This window comes from Tetranychus urticae, chromosome 2 (assembly GCF_039701765.1).
Source record: "Tetranychus urticae isolate SD_2017Ah chromosome 2, NJAU_TeUrti_SD_1.0, whole genome shotgun sequence".
Classification (NCBI taxonomy): Eukaryota; Metazoa; Arthropoda; class Arachnida; order Trombidiformes; family Tetranychidae; genus Tetranychus; species Tetranychus urticae.
In genome coordinates this window covers 22,062,790-22,083,218 of record NC_142959.1, presented here as the reverse complement: position 1 = coordinate 22,083,218, position 20,429 = coordinate 22,062,790, and positions in this window count along the sequence as shown.

The window sequence follows — 20,429 nt, the reverse complement described above, 5'->3', positions numbered from 1 at the left end:
TTCCAAGACCGAGTTTCGCTTCTTATTATCATTACACTTGTTGAGGCAAATTAAAGGAAAACGTGAGATGCAAACAAGTCTAAACACATTTTCAGATTAAATGAGATTTTCAGATTTTTACCTTTTCTTTTTGCCTCATGATTCTCAATTCGACAACTTTTTTTTCACCCATTGAAACTCAATTAGAGACTGAATAAAGTCAACGAGATAGACTCTGGAGAAATGGCTGTTTCTTGATTCATGAAAGAAACAAAAATTATTCTTTACTTATGCTTTGCCATAATTTGTTGAAAATGAAAAGCAAAAGAAAAGGATGATAATGATGACTGGGATGAGGAGATGGATGATGAAAGGCAAAAGATCACAAGTATTGATCTCATAAAGAGCATACGATATTGTTGATAATAATGGAAAAGAAAAGTTAGTTTCTTCTTCTTCTTCCTTCATCATCATCATCTTGGGTGAAATACAATGTTTACAAAGACCATTTGATGTATAGGGAGTACAAGTATTGTAAACACAAAACTCTCATCATAAGTTATAAGACTTTTTGTGGCTTTGCTTTCTTCAGTTATAGCTTACATAGACCAATAAACCCACAGAGATAAACTAAATTTTAGCTTTTCCTTCATTCACTCGCACCATAATCTTGATAATAAATGGTAATATAATAAAAATAACTAAAAAACCATTTAATGTAAAATAATATTGCAATACATTCTTTCCCATTGTTATCATGCTAATCACATTTGAATGGGACAAAATTTGTTGGAGTTTATTTTGTCAAATTTATTAGCGCATTTTCTGCAAAAATTGCGTTAATTGTTTCAAGTAATTTAATGCAAGCTAGATAAATTGCGTTCATTTTTTTTGCCTTTGAATTATTTAGGAGCAAAACAATTGCTGTTAAAATCGAGGAAATTAATGAATTTTTGAAATTAGTTCAACTTTTTTGAATTTGAACAGATTGAGATTGAAGAATTGGTTGAACTTTGAATGAGTTTGGATAAAATTTCAAATAAATCATAAACATTGTCATTGTGGTTCAATGCCGTTGCATGTGTATTCAGTTTACTTTGGAAATGCAGTTTTCCTCTTTGTTGTAGTTATTTGTTTTTAGTCAAGATTTTGTTGAACTAACAAGGGATCTTGATGGCATTCCTAAAACTGATTGTATTAAAAAGTACTTGATCAGACTGAATTATGGAATAACTTAGTGAGTTTTATCTGTGGGTTGATCTGGAGATCTGGGGTTGAGTTTAGGGCATTTTTATTAGAAACTCATTTAAAATCAATTGTTATAAGCTTTAAGAGGCACTGCATAAATAAAGAGGCGAGAATAGATTATTAGATTTTCCACATTCTAGTGATTTATAATGATCGCTCAGTCTAGAGATAAAGTCCGTGCAAAGGTTTCGATAACTCATCCTGCTCTCATGGCATTTTTCTCATTCACATCGACTCATCATTCCATTCCAAAGTGTTTAATTTCTTGTTTTCCTAAACAGTTTTCTTGATTCTTCACCATTTCCTCATTATATTTGTTCACAAACACAACTTACTTTGTTGGAATGAATCTTTTGAAATTTCAATTTTCAAGTGTTCACTTGTTGAAGCTCTGTGATTTGATTCAACATTTCACAATGATGCTAAATTGAAACGACTTGTGAATGAATTCAAATCGAGTGATTCTGTCCTTTAGTTGCAAAGAAATGAGAAAATATCAAAACTGAAGTGGAAAACTTTGTAATGCAAAATAGGTCGATGAAGTAAAACCAAGTTCAATATCTTGGTATTAATTTTTTATTAAACCTGACTACAAATTGGACAGAAAGCAACAGGAAAAAACTCAACCAAATGTATTTACATTGAATTTCAATGTGTTTTTTCTGGTTTTTATTGTTTTCTCTTCTTCTTCTTCTCTGGTTACTTGTTTGTTTTGAAGGGAAACTTGAAATCTGAAAGAGAGCCTGTAACCAGCAGTTGAGCACAACCTGATTGTTATCTATGGTAAACTGAATCAACTAAAAGGCAACTAAAGCAAATGATAAACAAATAAACAAGTCTCACCAGTAGTTACAAGAAGAGTGCAATATACAGAAAAGAAATGTTTTTGTCGAGAAAAAAAATTATTGCAACTTTTCACTGTCATCATCATCTTTGTGAGCGACTGACATCACCGTTATGGTCTAAAAGATGATGATGATGAGGAGCTATTACAAGGTTGTTTCATTGTTGATAATTTTTTGTTCATTATTGGAGAGAAGGAAGAAGAAAGAAGAGAGAGAAAAATGTGTTTCAATGATGAAGATAAAAGGAGAAGCCCAGAGTCTACTCGCACAGTTGACATGACATTGCATCCACACAAGGCAAAAGAGTCACTCCTTTCCCAATAAATAAGGTTAAAAGATACTGATGATGTGAATGATAATCTTATGTTAATCATTCAATGCTATTGAACAACATTAACCAACATTGTGGGCCTGTGATTCGACTTCATTTTAGAGTTTCTTTTGGACCAAAAATTCTCGTGAAAAGATAAAGAGAGAAACTACTTTTTGGACAAAACTTGAGAAATGCAACTTGACCCGAATTCAATGGACTGGTCATAATAGATTGAGCAATTTCGAGTAAACTTGATAGCGACAGTAACGAGAATGCCATTCATATGTTGACCTTTTCTCTATGCAACATTCACTTAGGTCGTTTTTTGTCGACAACGCAAAGGAGAATAGCTTTTCATAGCAACAATAATTGAGCATTAAAGATGCTTGAAATTCCTTGAGCTTAAAATGAAGAGAGAAAAATCTTTATCTTTCAGGCCAAAAAAAATAAGTGAATCAAGTAAAAGTTTTCTTACAACAAGCAATGTTATTGGTTTTGTTGTCATCCATACATTGTGTTCATACAACATTATATTTAAATCTTTGGAGACCTTTTAATTCAATTGATGTTTTCCCGTTCTTTTCGACTCTTTCATTGAATTGTCCAAGGAACCTTTAAATTGGATCACAATGATTTTTCGACGAAGCGAGTTGAGAGTTTTTGCTCGGCAAAAAAAGGATGACAGTAAAGTACTATTGATGAGCGACAGTGAGGGTGGGCTGAAAGGTTAACATCAAGAGACTAATAATTTGAAGAATCAAGAAGATGAGGATGCGCAAGTTGATGCTACTTGGTGCCATCTGTTTTCACAGTAAAAATGGGTTTTAATGAACGCATCGATCAACTGGAGAAACTGCTCCGTTTGGTAAAGAAAAGATGATGATGAAGATGCAGGGATGAAGAGAGAGAGAAAAGCCATTATAATGGAAACTGTCATTGAAGGTAAAAAATGATAACTTTTGTGAAGCACTCGAGACCACCCGAAATGAATGTTTTCATCGTCCCGTTACATTGAATATGGTAATCTTTTGGATTCCAGTTTTTGGTCAACTTTTCCCATTCATTCACTTTAAACTTTGATAACCATTTTCACCTTTTTTTATATCAAATATTTAAATGGCAACATTACTCTTCTTTCTCATAGAAAATGAACTTTAAAGTTTACCTTTTATCGAGAAATTTTTTTTCTTCTTCTTTCTGCTTTTATTTTCATTCTTTTCTCTTCTTGTTGCAGAGCAAATTCACACAAATCCCTTTCATTTATCCCTTTTCATCCCTTCTCATCTCTTTTCATCTATTTCACAGTCTTACATGATTTCAACTATAAAACTATAATAAAATGACCCTTTTTTCCCTTGCAATACTTTTACCAACTGTGCTACTTTGACACAATTAAGTGCTTAAATTTTCACCATTTTTGTGTCTTTCAACTGCTCACTTTATCCCAGTCAATATAATTCAATCTCTTCATCTTCATATTTTCAAGACCTTTTCTTCTTCTGATAACATCATCTAGCAATCATTCAACTTTGCTGCAGTTTTCATCTCTTCTTTCGCTTTCACCTAAAATTTTCCGGCAAATTTTTTTCAACTCGAAGACAAGAGTCTGAGAAATCTGAGAAATCTATTGAGCAGTTCATTTGCTATTTTCGTTCAACTGTTTTATTGCATTAATTGCATGAACTTTAACAAAATGCAGAATAATGAATTCGTCAGACTTTAAACTCCATTATCGCATTAGAATGTACAGAATTGCAGGAAATTTAAAAAACTTTAGAAACTAAAATTTCACTCTTTAATCCAATTCGACCCAATTTTTTCCAAACTCTAATTGTTAATCAAAGCCAAAATCACGCCAAAAATCAATAATCAATTAGTCAATTCGTTTTTAAGTATTCCTTCAAATTCTTGAAAACTTTTCTTAAAATTTGCTCCTAAAACTTAAGCTGCACTTAGCTTTTACCATTGGAGTAGTTTGTCTTTTTATCGGTCGATCTAAACAATTTCTTGTTGAAATTACCTTAACAACCCGAATAGACATTCGATGAGCAAACTTTGAGTGAAATTGAAGCAGTCAAATCAACTTGAGCGATCAATATTGTTTAATGATCATTTATGTTGCAGTAATGATGAAAAATGCCAAATGAGTTGATTAAATTTTGAGTAAAATTTTATCAACTTTGATTCAAACGCATAAACTTTGAGGCAAAAAATGATGAATTTCATTGGATCGAAAACTTGATATCTTATAACGTAAACTTGGAGTCACACCTTGATTACCACTTTTATCAGTGTCAACCTTCGCCTCAACCATCAATTATCAACTGCTATTTACCATGAAATATCTCAAGTTACCTTTAACTTCATCTTTTTCTTGCTTCAATCTTTAACCTAAAAGGTTCTCCTTCCAAGTAAAGCAATGTGATCAGAATATAAAATGAATAATTAACAAAAAAGATGAACAAGAAAAGGTGAAAATGTTTAAATATTTATAGCAACTGTTTGGCCTTTTCATAATCATTATTATACCGATATTGAAGCTAATCAAATAAAAGACAAAACTTTTACCTTCAAAAATCGTGCTCAGTTATTAGCAAATTGATTGATTGTTTTACTTTAAATAGCTCAACACCTTGACCATTATCCTAATCTAAATTGATAAAACAACGTCAAATCACATTCTTGATTAACTTCAAATAAACTATCATTAGATGATGAGACTAACATTTATTTTTAATAATTTTTTCAAAAAAACAATTTTCTCATGAATACCTAATTTCGGAAAAATCAAAGTCGTTCATCAAACATCATTTGTTTGGGCAAAAATGATTTTCTATTTTTTTCTGCTCTCAAAAGTCTCGCCTTGATAAGAGCATAACCCCAACTTATAAATATATCGATAAAAAGGTTCTGATGTCAAAAGGGTTACAAAAATGTGATGCAAAAATATCTCGCACATTCAGTTCTTCAAGTATCACAAAAGCAAATGTGTTAATTAGTGCTAAATTGTACAACTCATATTATATTAACTTGATATTAACCTTTAATTTTATTTAATATAACACTTGACTCTGAAAATCGAATCAACTCACGCATTATTAACTCTTATTTTATCACAATATCACAAGAGTTGCAAAATGTTGAATAAAAGGTGATAAATTTCCATAAGAAATTGACTTTAATGAATTTTGTGAAAAGATTTTGAAATTTTGTTTCAGAATATTGATTTTAGCTAAATCAAAAGAGTTCTTGAGAATTTGAAAGAAAAAGTTTTACGTGCTTATTCCTGGTTCCTATTCATCATCATTTCAAACTAGACCTTCATTCGGTGGTTTCATGTCTTCAAATGTCTCGTTCAATTTTCAAGTGCATTTTAAAGTTTATTGTTTTTAATTTCACTTTTCTAATGATTCCCCAAAATATCATGAAACTTTATCAATGTTATGAGTGAACAAAGTAAGAAGTTTATGATTTACCGTGAACACTTGTAATGAAATTTTAACTTCTTTCAAAACTAATGAATGTGGTCCAAGAAGTTAGTAAACCTCAACTAACCTCACCTCAAAATTAAACTGTACATTGTTTTTACTAAATTAAAAAGTTGCTTTTATCATTTGAAAACATTTACTTTACATTAATTTACTTTTGCTGTGTCTGGATGAAAAGCAATTTTATTCAAAAGAAATGAAATTCAGAACCAAAGCTTTAATCATCTTTGTTGTCACCAGTTGAATGGATGTGATTTTTCATTCATTTTCTGGTCAAAATCGAGTGAATAGTTCAATACTGAATAATCCGGTGATGAACATTAATTTAAACTTTTTTTCATTCCAGTAAATGAGACTGCCGCGATCATCAAAATGCAAATACAAAAACGTTGGAAATACATTTATCTACTTCTTTGCCAGTATTACTCTTGCGTAAGCTTTGTGTTAGCTTTGAGAAAGTATCTTTATCAAAACACTTTTTGTACAATATTGAAATGTTTGAATATTTTCAGAGATTACAGAGCCATCTGATTAGATTGCATTGATTCTGTTCAATCCTTGAATGACCATGTCGACCACTTTTTGCCGAAGGAAAAAAATTGTTTTTTACCAGAAAAGTTGACAGTTAAACTGATCAAGCTGATCCAAGGTTTAATGAAAGAAACGTTTATAATTAAAGTCACATGAAAATCTTATTTAAGCTCAATTTTGACATTCCACGAATAAAAGGTGAAATATACTTTATAACAACTTGAGCAGTTCTCGGAATCCATACAATCTGTTGTTGCTTCTATTTCGATGCAAATTTCAGAGACAAGTTTAGCTTTGAAGCGTTGAACATTATATTTTAATTGATTGAACCTGTTTACAATAGGGTTGGCAAATGGTGAATAATGAGGCAAGTAAACGACTTGATGTTTACTAGTGGAGACGAGCTCGTCACAGCTCGGTTACAATCCCATTATCATTAATCACAGAATCAGTTTAAACAGAAAACACTTGAATATTGTCAACTCATTAACTGTCCCTGACAGGATTCTCGAAAAATGGTCAAAATTTTGACTGAAAAGAGCAAAAGAATTATTGCAAACTTGATCCTTGATGGGACCGAATCCCAGTCTCATCTTGATTGCTGATCTTCATCGAGTACTTCAATAGTTGACCATTCGATCTAAAAGACCATTTCAACCTTTTTTTCTTCTCATAGAAAACTCTTTTTATGGGTGTCTATGATATCAGTGTTACGTGCAGTAGAACTCGCATCAAAATGTACCTGAAATGGTGCATTTGTGATTCCGGGTAAATGTTGAGTTGAACAATTGAAATTATCAAAGGTTAAAAAGTTATCTCCCAACACCCGCACCTGCATCACCACGTCAAATGATTTACTAATCAAAAGTTGTCTTCATTTTTCACCCAATTACGGTTATTCATTTCAATCCAACTATGAAATTCTGTGAAGCCCTTAAAATTATAAAATGACGTTCCAAGAAAAAATCGTGAATCCAAACCAATCTGATAACACAATCAATATTGATTCATTTGAATTCCATTCCAATCAGAAAATACAATCTAAATCAAGATTAGAATCAAAGGTGACAATAGTGATAATTACTTGAGCTCACCTCAATTTGTTGTCAAGGTAAATGTGATAAGTGAATGTTTGGAAGAGGGAAAAAAAGTTTGCTATGAAATTGGAAACATTTCATGGAAACAATGAACAGAGTGAGAAAAGCAAAAAGCAAAGATAAAAAACAATGTTAAACTCTCATAAACATACGATAAGAATTGTGGATGAAAATGAGAGATGATGAAGGAAGAGAGATACATTGTCAGGGTAAATAAATTCCCTGCAGAGCATTTCAACAATAGTAATAACATAAACAGTAAAAGTAGCCTGAAATGATAGAGCATATTATACTGTATATGCTTACTGTCAGTTGATTTATCAACATGATATTCATTGGTGAAAGAATGAAGCAAAATTTGAGTTTCTCTTTTTTTTCTTCTCTTCTCTCTCTCCCGCTTCTGCCAACAAGCTTGGTAAACAGGTGAGAAGAATGAATGATGAAAATGATGATAAAGAAGAGAGGAAAAAATGATTTTGTCTCTTTTAAGATCATGTTCAATATTGTAATGTGAGCAAGAAAAGTGAACAAAAAATCAAAGTGATTGAAGAAGAAAATGTTTTCAATCTCTTTTTTGCTTGCCGTCATTATTATCGACTTAACATGAGAAAAAATACTTTTTTCATCTTTATTAAACATGATTAACGTTGTAACGTGTCAACAACATGTGATATGTCAAATATTGAAACTTTTTCATTCTAAATCACTTTACCTGTAAACAAGTTTACCTTGAACCATCAACATACTGTTCAAAACATTTTACTTTCTTTGCTCACTTTTTCATTCTCTTTTGTTTCAAATGGAAAATCACATTTCAGTGTTTATCATTTCTTACTTTCCATTCAACATGATAAGGTAAGAAGGAATTGTTTAGTTCAATCGTAAAAATCGGATTCTATCGTAAAATTTGCAAGAAAATTTAGCGATTTTTCGATTCGAAATTTTTTCCGATTGTTTTGAGTTCAAAAGTTATTTCGAGTTGAAAATAATTCGATAAAATTTTTTGTTCATCAGAACTTGATAATCGTTGAATTTTCTCATTTTTTCAAGTCTTTCATTTCAATTTTGATGAAACCATTAAATTGCGTTTATTTTTTTCTCTATTTTTATCTTTAGCTTTTCTCACTTTTGAATAACAATTTTTCATTCAATTCGAGTTGGATAACTTTTTGTTGCTGCAAATCTTTTAATAAGTGACATTTAATTGACACGAGTTTCATTGAGTTGGACATGAATTTTGTGCAAAAAATATCTTCTAACCTTCAATTGTTCAAATGCTGAAAACATGAAATAATTATAAAACGATTTAAGATCAATACTTTTCTTTGAAGTCATCACAATAAAACATGATGAACACGAATCAGCTGAATATATCTGCAAGAAAAAGAAACAAAAAAAGTGTGCAAAAAGTGATATAAAATAAGTTCTTTGGCCCTGGTGACACCTTTTTTTCTGTTGTTCATTTTTTCAACCGCTTTTTTATCTCTCCTAGTTTAGCTCATAATATTGATTCCTCCCCATGCCAATCAAATTATGGTTTTTTTCATTCCAAGAGTTCCGGTTCCAATCATTTTAAGAGTTGCCCTCTACACAGCTTCACCCAACAATTGGTTCAACAAGAGTATCGAATCCAAGATTAGAAGTTTTTTAAAGAAAAGAAGAAAAATTATGGCAATAATTGAATAAATAAATAAATAATTGTAATAACAATAAATTGATTAGAGTTTATTAGTCTCTTAAAAACGGTCTAAGAATGAAAGAAAAGTGGAAATCATGTTTAGTCGAAGTCAAGCCAAGTGTTGGTAAAAAGTTGTCCTAAGAAGAGCTTGCTGTAGGTTAAGCTTTAGGTTGACTGTTGGCTTGAAATTTACGAGAAACAAAAAGCTTGCAAGAGAATTAAAAAAAGTGAAAACAAGAATCTCGAGTAAACTTATTTGCTGATACGTAACCAGTTGTGTGAAATGATTAAAGTGTAAAAAGGGTCTACAAGAGTGGACAAGATCATACAGGAATGTGGTCATTCATCACCTTGCTTCATCGATCATCATCATTCCTCTTTTACTTTTTTTTGTGCTTTTGCTCATTCACTTACTGTACTTACTCTTCAACTCATTTTTCCTCCTCTTCAATTTAACTCACCATCAAGTTTTTTTCATCTTTCACTCACTCACTCTTCATCTTTTTAACATTATTATGTAAGGAGCAACAGCAGCATAAACATCAACTTAACCAAACAAAAATGGCAAATGCAAACAGAAAGAGAGTGAGTGAAAAAAACGGCAACAACACATTGACTATTGATTATTCACTTGAATATAAAATTATCAACATTATTTGCCCATTGAAAGTTGCATTGGAAAAGTGATAGGAAAGAAGCGAGAAAAAAAAGCAGAATGAAAACTGGTAATAAATTGTATTCAATATAATCCAATAAAACAATGGGCTAAACTATCAGTTGAATGGCGAACCATTGTTTACCTTTAACCTGGCACTTTCCCGTGATATGATGACAATCAAGCGGAGAAAGTGCCGTTTCTTTGCAGCTTCATATCGAAAAGGGTAAAGACGAAACTCGATGGTCTCTTAATGGTGAACAAATGATGACAAGGTGGGTGAGTTGGATGTATGGATGATTGAGAGTTGAACCTGAATGGACTCTTTTTTGACACCGGATGTTCAACTATTAAAAGTTTATCTCAAGCATGACCAATATTCAAATTACGTTTGTTCATGTTCATGGAGTTGCTGTTGCCTTGTTTCAAAGTAAACTCATTTGCTATTGGAAAAGATGGAAAAAATCGTCTCAATCCCATAAGACAGGTTATAAATGAAGGTAGCAAAAACTGTATGACATTCATGATTATTTTAGACCTTTCATCATCTTGCTCAGTTTCTCTTCTCAATCATGAATTCTCATCTTCTCTTTTCTTCTCATTTTTTTGTGTAATTCTCTTCATCCCTTTTCATCCTCTTACTTGATATTCCCTAAGCTCTACCAGCATAGTGAGTATGTGTGTTTGTGTCGTTAATTTTATGCCATTAACATATTGCTAACAGCCTGAGCAAAGGAAACATAAATGTAGACAGATTATTCAGGTTGAAATGGCGATGAAATAATGTTAGGAATTTGGAGAATGGCGAAATGAAAGAAGAAAGGAGAGAAAAGACGAAGAGTGAAAGATGATGATAAAGGGAATGATGCTTTCATGCAATATCATCATGATGATAGAATCATTGTATCAACAGCAAGCAAGATGAAAATTATGATCAAAAGGGAGTGAAAAGTGCGAAAAAAAGATTAGCAAGATGAAAGGTCCACGAGTTTGATCAATATTGAATTACAATATTAATGTTGACTCAAGATTCGGATCGAGAAAAAGGAAAATGATATTCACAATTTTACACTTTACTCAATCTGCTTCGCTTCCAATTGAACTAATCAAATGCAATTAAACTGTTAACTCGATTTTCCAGGTAAACTTGTTTGGCCATTAATTTTCGTCTATTGTTGAGCCGTTCATTGATTATTAAAATGAGTCGACTGAAAATATCAATAATGTTGTAAAGATGAATATTTGATGGAAGCAAAAAAATTTTACATTTTCTCAGCTTTTTTTGCTTCTCCTTTTGATAAATGATGTTTTACATGTTGTGACTCTTTTATTGATGGAAGAAGCAAACTGTAAATTGTATGGAATTGAAATGATCACAAGAATTTGAAACATTTACTTTTACCCATTCAAGCTTCTTCTCAATAAAGCTGTTTCAATATTAACACCATCAAATGTAATTGACTGCTTCATTTCATCAAATTACTTTGCTTTAAATCAAAACGTTTTCCATTTCAATTTTCACCATTTCAATGAAACTTCATTGATAAATGTTTCATAAAACAACAACAAATTGACCCAAAATAATCAAATGATAAACTAATTGTTTTCAATTGCAAGGAAATGTTTGCTTTGTTATTACGCCGAAGTAAAAGTTAAACTGGTTTTGTTGGCAAAACTCAAATCCAATTATCATGATTAACTCATCAACAGTTAAATAGGATGCAAAAGTGAAAAAAATGATGATGGAATCGAGATTCAGATTGTTGAATATAAATGATTAGTGAAGTGAAAAAATGGCAAGAAAGCGAAGCGAAAAGTTTAGAACTTTTTTTCAAAGCGATTTTGCTCTTTCAAAATTTCCAGTTTACTTTCAATGTTTTTGTGTGCAATTTGGACAATCTTTTTGCTCCTTGTTGCTTCATTTTATCGTTTTTTCCTCTTCTTCTCTTCTCCTTTAATCTTCAGCTTTTTGCACCTTTTCTGATCCAATAAGATTTACCTTTTGTTAACCTTTGGCTAATGTAATCTTTGGTACATTATAAAGGTTAGTTTGTAAAGAAGAGCGGAAAATGGTTCAACAGTCAGTTGAAGTGCGTGAAAAAAGCCATCATTTTTTTTCTCTTCTTCTTCAGTCTCATAGAGTTTATCATGAATGGTTCAAACTGAATCAAACAATTTTTATGGTCAAGTTTGGCGCAAATGGATGAAGGTAAAAATAAGGTAAAGAGAAAAATTTTTATACTAAAACTGTGAGAATTGTGTTATTGAAAAAAAGAGATTTTCTTCTCTCTAAACCTTCTCACCGTTTTTTATCTACCTGTCTGTTCACTTGGATAGTTAGCCTTTTGTGAAGCGTGTTTTCAAGTGAAAGTTTTGCTCTTTAAATGGCTCAAATGTGGGCTTCATTTTTGATTGAATCTTGTCGGCCAATTTGGCCAGCTTTCTGTTCATTTCAACCTTCACTTAAATGTCATTTAATCGACTACTGATTTCATTAGTTTTTGCATTTTTTTGGAAATTTTTGTTTTCTTAATAAATTCTGCTTTTCATCTAAAGTCCTGTCAAGGTAGGCTGTTAAGGTAGGCAAATGTAAACCTTAATTAGATTGAACTTTTCTTTTCAGGTAAAATTGGAAAAGTAATTGGATACGAAATACAAAGAGAAAAGAAGAAGAAAGAATAGAAAAAAGAGGAGGAAAAAAATGAAGAAACGAACTGAAGCGAGGTTGAAATCGACAATCAAATTAAATCTTTAGTCTTGGTTATCTGATAATTTCCGGTCTCAGTCAATGAGTAGATTTGTCAAAAGAAACGGGAGAAAAAGATAAACATAAAAATCACAGTGGAAGTCAATGTAGATGAGAAACAGATTGAAATTAATTTATTAACAAAGAGACTAAAGATGCTCGTTTTTCAGTTATTTATTGCAGTCAAATTAGTACTAATAACTTGAGTCGATCCGGGTTAGTTGGGAGATTAAGTTGTGACTAAAGTTGAATGCTGATCAGCGAGTTATTTTGCATCAACAGCTAATTGACTTGTAATAATGATGAACAAAAGAAGTTGATTTTATTCTAACATCTGATTACCAACCTAACCCAACTAACCGACTGACCGGCAATCCTGAATCGGCCACTTTTACAAAATGTATTTAATAAGGAAAAAAAATTCTACTCAGAGATTCATCGACATTCCTTTAAATATTTGGTTTTTCGAAGGATTTCAGATCGAATTATAAAAATTGCAAAAGTTTAAATTTTGTAATTCTGTGATTTTCGAGATGAAAGCCCATCTAGCCAAGAAGAAACCTTGAGTCCATGCTTCATTTATCAATCAACTTCGCAAGCTAGTCAAGATTATCTAAAGGTTATTTGATTCACTCACTGTTATGAACTTTTCTATTGAACTAACAATAAGAAACTGTAAGAAACTTGTAAGAAACTATAGATTTGAATGGGCAATCAGTATGAAAGAGACCAGAAAGCCTATGTGGTTACTTGATGCTCGTCGTTTTTGGGCAGAAAATGGAGAGAATGAAAAATAGTAAATGCATCCGATTATTGACATTTGAAATGTCCATTTATTCATATTCAATATCTGTATTTTGACTCTTTGACCAGCCTGTGATAATGGTTATCGTTTTTTTTGCGGTAAAACACTTTTGAGGAAAGTTTCGTAGAGAAACATTGAAAGAATCAATTGCAAGTTTTTATGCGCTGTTTTGTTCCTCTCTTTACTTCATGAATCGCTGTTGCTTCACCAAAAACTTTGCCATTTCACACAGAGAGCAACAAAACTTATCACATTAAACATGAACACACAAATAAACAAACAAACAGGAGAAAAAGAAAGATGGCAAGAAAAAAGTAGAAACGTTTCTGGAATGGCTTTTTACTCTGTTCAACTGATCCCCATCCAAATGATTTTGAAAGCCAATGAAGCAACATTTTAACAGTCTCTTTTATATTCACCCCTGTGGAGTAATTTACAGTATCTTGATTAGCGTGATACATTTTCCTGTTGTAACTTGCTTTTTATACCAACCTTTTTGTAAGGTGAAGGGAAATGAGAGTGAGAGTGAGCCAAGTCAGTCAGTAGTAGAGTTGCAAGTGTTGCAGTTGAGGAGGAGAGGGAGAAGGAGGCGGATGAGAAGGGATCAAGAGAGGATGAAGATGAACAAGAAGAGAGCAAAAAAGTAGGAGCATTTGGAGAACCATTTTTCTTCTGTTTTTTTTCTTCTTCTTCTTTTGCTACATAATGAGAAGAAAAGCAAATTTAGTTGAATCTGAATGAAAGTGTTCATCTTCTCAACAGAACTGGTTTCTCGATGGAAGCATAAATAGTGATTATGATGGTGAAAATAATAACAATGATTATCAAGTGTAAAATCAATCATAACCCAGTTTCTTTTCATCGATTCAACTTGTTTTTCTTTCAACTTTTCAAGTTCAACAAAACATTTTCATCAGTTTTCTCTTCTTCTTTTCTTTTGCCTCTTTCAATACTCTTTTGCTGCTCATGCAATTGTAAATTCAAATGTTTCTCTTTCTTATTGAAACTTGAACTTTCAATTGATTCTTTATTTGGTTACCTTTTCAGCCTTTTACTGTTTTTAATCAACGACAGTTAAGGTGCTCATTTTGGTTCTAATGATCTTCATCGACTCAATGTTGTTCAACTGTTTGTTCATTATTGATGTTATTGTAAATGTCAAAATGAATGTTTTTTTGCTTTTGCTGTTGATGTTGTTGAACTGCTCAAGGCAGTCAAGCTCGCTTCTTCAAATGGCAAGCAACATAAACATGAAAATGACTAAAAAATGTGTTGATGATAAAAGATCAGTTACCTTTTAATGCATTGACCATTATTAACGACAAAATAATCTTTCATGTAAATCCATTTTAATCTTAATAGATGCTAGAGCAGAAAAAAGTTTCTTTTTCCTAAAGCTGCTTTTCTAAGCTTTAAAAGGGCATTATTTGGTCGGTATTAACGGAAAATCTTCAATGTATTACGAAGGAAAAGGTCCATTCATTGCTGGGCTTGAAGTCAAAATTTGCTCACAAGGTTTCAATTCGATTGTAAATACATAGCTTTTTCAATGAATGGGATTTGCTATTGAAAAGACTTTGGTTCAGAGTAAAGGTAATAATGAGTTCAGGTTTGGAGAACTGTGCGCTGTTTCTAGATTCGATGGTGGTTTGACTGTTGCATTCGAGTGCCGATATTTTGTAAATTTTGCTTTTCTATTTGCTTAGCGTTTAGTCATTGTTTTTCAAGAGCGTTCGATCTTATGCATAGTAAAATAGTGTAAATGAATTATGCAACAGGCGATAAGCCATGAACATCAAGAGTCGTGATTCTACTCATCAAATGTGTGCTAAATGAATAAAGAGAGTTCTCGAAACGCGCTTTGAATGCACAATCAGCCTTCCGTAAATGCAACAAAAATGCACACAGCGATGATTTTCACTCAATTTAATCTTGATTACAAGTGCATATTAGTTAAAATCTGCACAAGTAATTGTATCCTGTAAGGTGTCAAGTATTTTCACCCGTAAAAATTGCAAATGAACCCAAGAATCGAAGTTAAATTTTCTTTTATCGAAGTTGACGCCTAGAAATTCTCAAGTCTAAGTCTCTGTGTCAAAGCGGAGTAAAGACTTGCACTGGACTTGCATAAAATACTGTTTAAACTCAATTGCCGAAGAATCTCAAAAACTAAAAGTTATACTTATTTTTGATGTATGAAGCCTTTTGAATTTTTTGAGAAATCAAGGAAAATGCAGAGTCGTTCATGATGAAAATTTATATTTTATTTATCGATATTCCCTTCATTTCCAAAACACTAAATTTAGATGAAAAACACTCATTTCGACTCAACCAAATTTTTCCAAAATGAATTCGCTGAGAGAGAAAATTTTTCAAATTGGATTCAGACGCTTCGATATCGATAACATCTCACCTAATGAGCTTTAGTTTTAAAGGATTGGAGTATTTTTTGCATGAAATTCTTGTTCATCAATCAATTAGTTGCGCAAAATGGAGACATTTTGTTGCTTGTTGTCCTGAAAATTGACAATTGGAATTCATCATGACATTGACATTCCTTCGTTGATATGTTTTTTTCGTGCATCTTTACAACTTTGTTTTCTTTGGTTTGTCAGTTTAACTTGACAAGGTATTGAAAGACTTGAAACAAGAGAAAAAAGAGAAAAATTTAAAACTTAAAAAAGTTCCAAATCATGATCAAGCGATAAGAGAGCGAGAAAAAAAAAGTTCAACTAAAGTCAACAAAGAGATGGACAGAAAAAGATTTAATTACGAAGATGAAGAGAGAAAAAAAAGTTTCTTTTCTACATGTTTCTCATGATAATTACCTTGATAGAATTTCCTGTTTCCTTCTTCTAATTGTTGAAAATTTTCATCCTCAGAACTGATCAAGAAAAAAATGAATAAACGGAAACATTCAGTGTTATCAAGTTTCCCTTTTTTTCTTACCAATTTTTATTCAACTCAACACAATTACTGTCTGGGAACACAAACGAATGTATTAATAGGCGAATAATATCATTATTATCGTCACTTGATAAAACACTTTCTTCTTCTTCTTCACTCTTCTTCAGTTGATAACAAAATTCCGTTTTTACCATTTGCTACTTTTTTATTCAGCTCATTAATCAATAATGATGATGATAGTTGAACAAATATTCCATTTGCTCATAAAAAGAAAATTGTATGAATATAATTTCTATTACACAGTTTATCTTCATCTTGCAGGGTAAACAAACCATTAGCTTGAGTAATTAAAAGTGTCAATTCAATATGTTCATCAAAACGAAACTGTATCACATCAAGTAATAAGTCAAGCTTTTTAGACGTAAAATGAAAACCTAACAAAATTCAAACTCGAAACTCAGATTTCTGAATTTCTGTTGTTTTTCAACTCAATTTTTTACGATTTCATCATCTTTCGGAACAATTCGACAGCGAAAACGGATCAATGGAAAACTTTTCAAAATGAATTCGATGGCTCGTAGATGTTTTATTAGGATCAAATCAACTTTAGTTTCCAAAGATATTTGAGAATTTTTTTCGTTTTAAACACAATTTCAGTTTCTTGAAGCGAAAGTTTATCTTTATCAAATCAGCTCTGTAAACGGCATTTCCAGGTGCAAATGCTTGAGTTTACAAGCACTCGAGACAGCTTACAATGGGAAGACAAAGTTATTTGGTAGTTCAACAGAGTGCGAATCCAAACATGGAAAACACTTCATTGTGATGATCATTAAACGACGAAACCCTTATAAACGGATGAATGAATGTTGAATTTTCCTTGAAAAAAGAAGTCGGAAAATGAAGAATCAAATGAAAAGTCAAATACGATTTGCAGATTTTGGACATTTTCAGTTGATACACTTAAGATTTTCTCGAGCAGCTTATAAACTTGAAGCTTACAAACTTATTTGGAAATTTTTCATTGTCCAATATTTTTGCAAAAAAATTCTGAATAAAACAAGATTGAATTTTGAATTGACAAGAGTTGGTTTATATTGAATCAACTCAGACAAAATCGTAATTTACTTATTGATCTATTTAATGAATACTAAATTGTTTTAACAGAAAACTGGTTTTATATGATTTAAAGGATAAGAATGGTAAACGTAATTAATTGTCTTTTTCTCAATCAACAATAGTCCAACAATACTGTCCATTTGGCTAACGTTTTGTAACAATACTTATGTTGACGTAAATTGGATAATATGAATTGTTCAATTCACCAATACTCACTCTCAATTCAGATTATCTTCAATTTCAATCTTAATTTTTCAAATGTATCTTTAGGAAGAGCTTTAGTTAGAATGTCAGCTATCATATTTTCAGTTGAAAGATACTGAACATCAACAATTTTTTGATTTACTTTTTCTCTAATGAAATGGTATTTGATATCAATATGTTTTGATCGTGACTGATGAACTGGATCTTTGCTCATAGCTATTGCACATTGATTGTCTTCATAAACTACAACTGCATTTGCAAAAATGAGTCAAAGTTCCTCAATCAGAGTTCGTAACCAGATGATTTCTTTGATACAGTTTGCTAGAGCAACATATTCAGCCTCTGCAGTCGATAGTGATATTGTAGCCTGTTTCTTACTTGTCCACGAAATCAAGTTACCGTAACAATAAATCACAGAGCCACTAATACTCTTACGATCAATCGTAGATGAGGCATAATCAGCATCAGAAAAACCAGTCATTAATTCATCATTCTCATTGTAATTGAATGTCAATTGTAGATTCATTGTACCCTTAAGGTACCGATAAATCCTTTTTACAGCCTTCCAATGGGTTTCAGTCGGACAAGTCATGAATTGACCAACCAAGCCAACAGCGAATGATATTTCTGGTCTTGTACAAGTGGCCAAGTATATAAGTGCTCCGACTGCACTTGCATAATGAACATTGTCCAAAGTTTTATCATCATCTTGTTTTGGCAATTTGATTGAAGCATCACAAGGCGTGTTAATAGGATTACATTCACTCATATTATAGCGTTTCAATATTGTATTGATGTATTTTGATTGGTGCAACTTGATAATCTGTGATTCATAGTTTATCTCAAACTCAATACCTAAGAATGATCTAACACCACCAAGATCTTTCATCATGAATTGAGAACACATTTGTTCTTTAATAAAACCAATTTGCTCTTTAGATTTTCCCAATATAAGGAGATCATCAACATAAATGAGCAAATAGATTCTTTTGTTTCCTTCACCTTGATAATATAAACAATTATCGGATTGTACTCTTTTAAATCCAATTTTCAACATGAACTCATTGAACAATAAATTCCATGCTCTTCCAGATTGTTTCAACCCATAAAGACTTCTTTTTAGTTTACAAACTAAATTATTATCTTCGATAAACCCTTCTGGTTGTTCCATGTAAATTTCTTCGTCTAATTTACCATTTAAATACGCTGTTTTTACGTCCATTTGTCAATGATGTAGCCGTATTGAACGCTCAAAGAGATCAAACAACGCAATGTTGTAAACTTTGCTACTGGAGCAAAAGTTTCATTGTAATCAATTCCTTTCCTTTGAGTAAACCCTTTAGCAACGAGGCGAGCTTTGAATTGTTTTCCATCAAAATTATCTTTTACTCTAAATACCCATTTGTTTTTAATAATATTGCAGTTTTCAGGGCGTTTGACTAATACCCAAGTGTTTGCATTCATTAATGAATGATATTCTTCTTGAATTGCTGTCATCCAATTGTCCTTATCCTGTGAATTAATAGCCTCATTAAAAGTATTCGGTTCATTATGAATTGTAACCAATGCATGATTATCAAATCTAGCGTTGATATTGTGTTCATCAATTTCATCAATACTTTCATTAGCATCTTCATCAATAAGATCAAAGTTATTTACTGTTGAATCATTTTGTTTAAGCAATAGCGTTTTCTCATCAAACTTAACATCTTTACCATGAATAACTTTGTGATTGCTCGGATCTATCAAACGGTAAGCCTTTTTGTTTGTACTGTAACCAGTAAAAATTGTTTCGATTGTTTTAGGTTCAAGCTTGGATCGTTTATCATCTGACAATAACACATAAGCTTTACAGCCGAAAATCTTTAAATGGCTAACAATTGGTTTACGACCTTTCCATCGTTCAAATGGAGTCAAATTGTAAATAGCTTTTGCTGAACAACGATTCCTGATGTAACCAGCAGTAACAATAGCTTCAGCCCAATACTTCAATGATAGTTCAGCATGATGTATCATTGAGCAAGCCATCTCTCTCAGTGTTCGATTCATTCTTTCAGCTACACCATTCTGTTCATGGTGGTAAGCTATTGAAGTTTCATGTTTTGTTCCCTTCTCTTTTAAGTAAGATTCAAATTCATTTGAACAATATTCACGTCCATTATCAGTTCTCAATATTTTTATCTGCTTGTTGTGTAAAGTCGTTACTTCCGCTTCATAGATTTTGTACTGAACAAATACCTCATGACGCTCTTTTACCGGAATAACTTTGACCCAATTTGACCAATCATCAATGAATGTAATGAAATATCGTAACCCAGTGAATGATTTTGTTTTTATTGGTCCACAGATATCAGAGTGCACTAAATCTAATACACCTTCAGTTGACACATGAGTTCTACCTTTACCATACCTTTTTGTCATTTTACCTTCTAAGCAAGCTTTACATATGTAAGCTTCTTCACCTTGCATCGTAATACCATCAATGATACTGTGCTTAACCATATTTTTCAATGCTTCATAGTTCAAATGACCATAACGAAGATGCCAAAGATTAATGTCATTAGTACTTCTTTTGTCATTAAGAGCAAATAATGAGTAATTTTGAACTCGACATTTTAATTGGTAAAGTCGACCAATTCTTTCACCAATCACAATCAACTCAGTATTTAGATAGATTTTACAGTAACCATTTTTGAATACGATTTCAGCTCCATTATCTTCTGTTTGACCTAATGAGATCAGATTAAGATGCAATTTCGGAATATGATAAACATTTTTCAATGAAAAATTTGAGCCACAATCGGATAATATATCAAT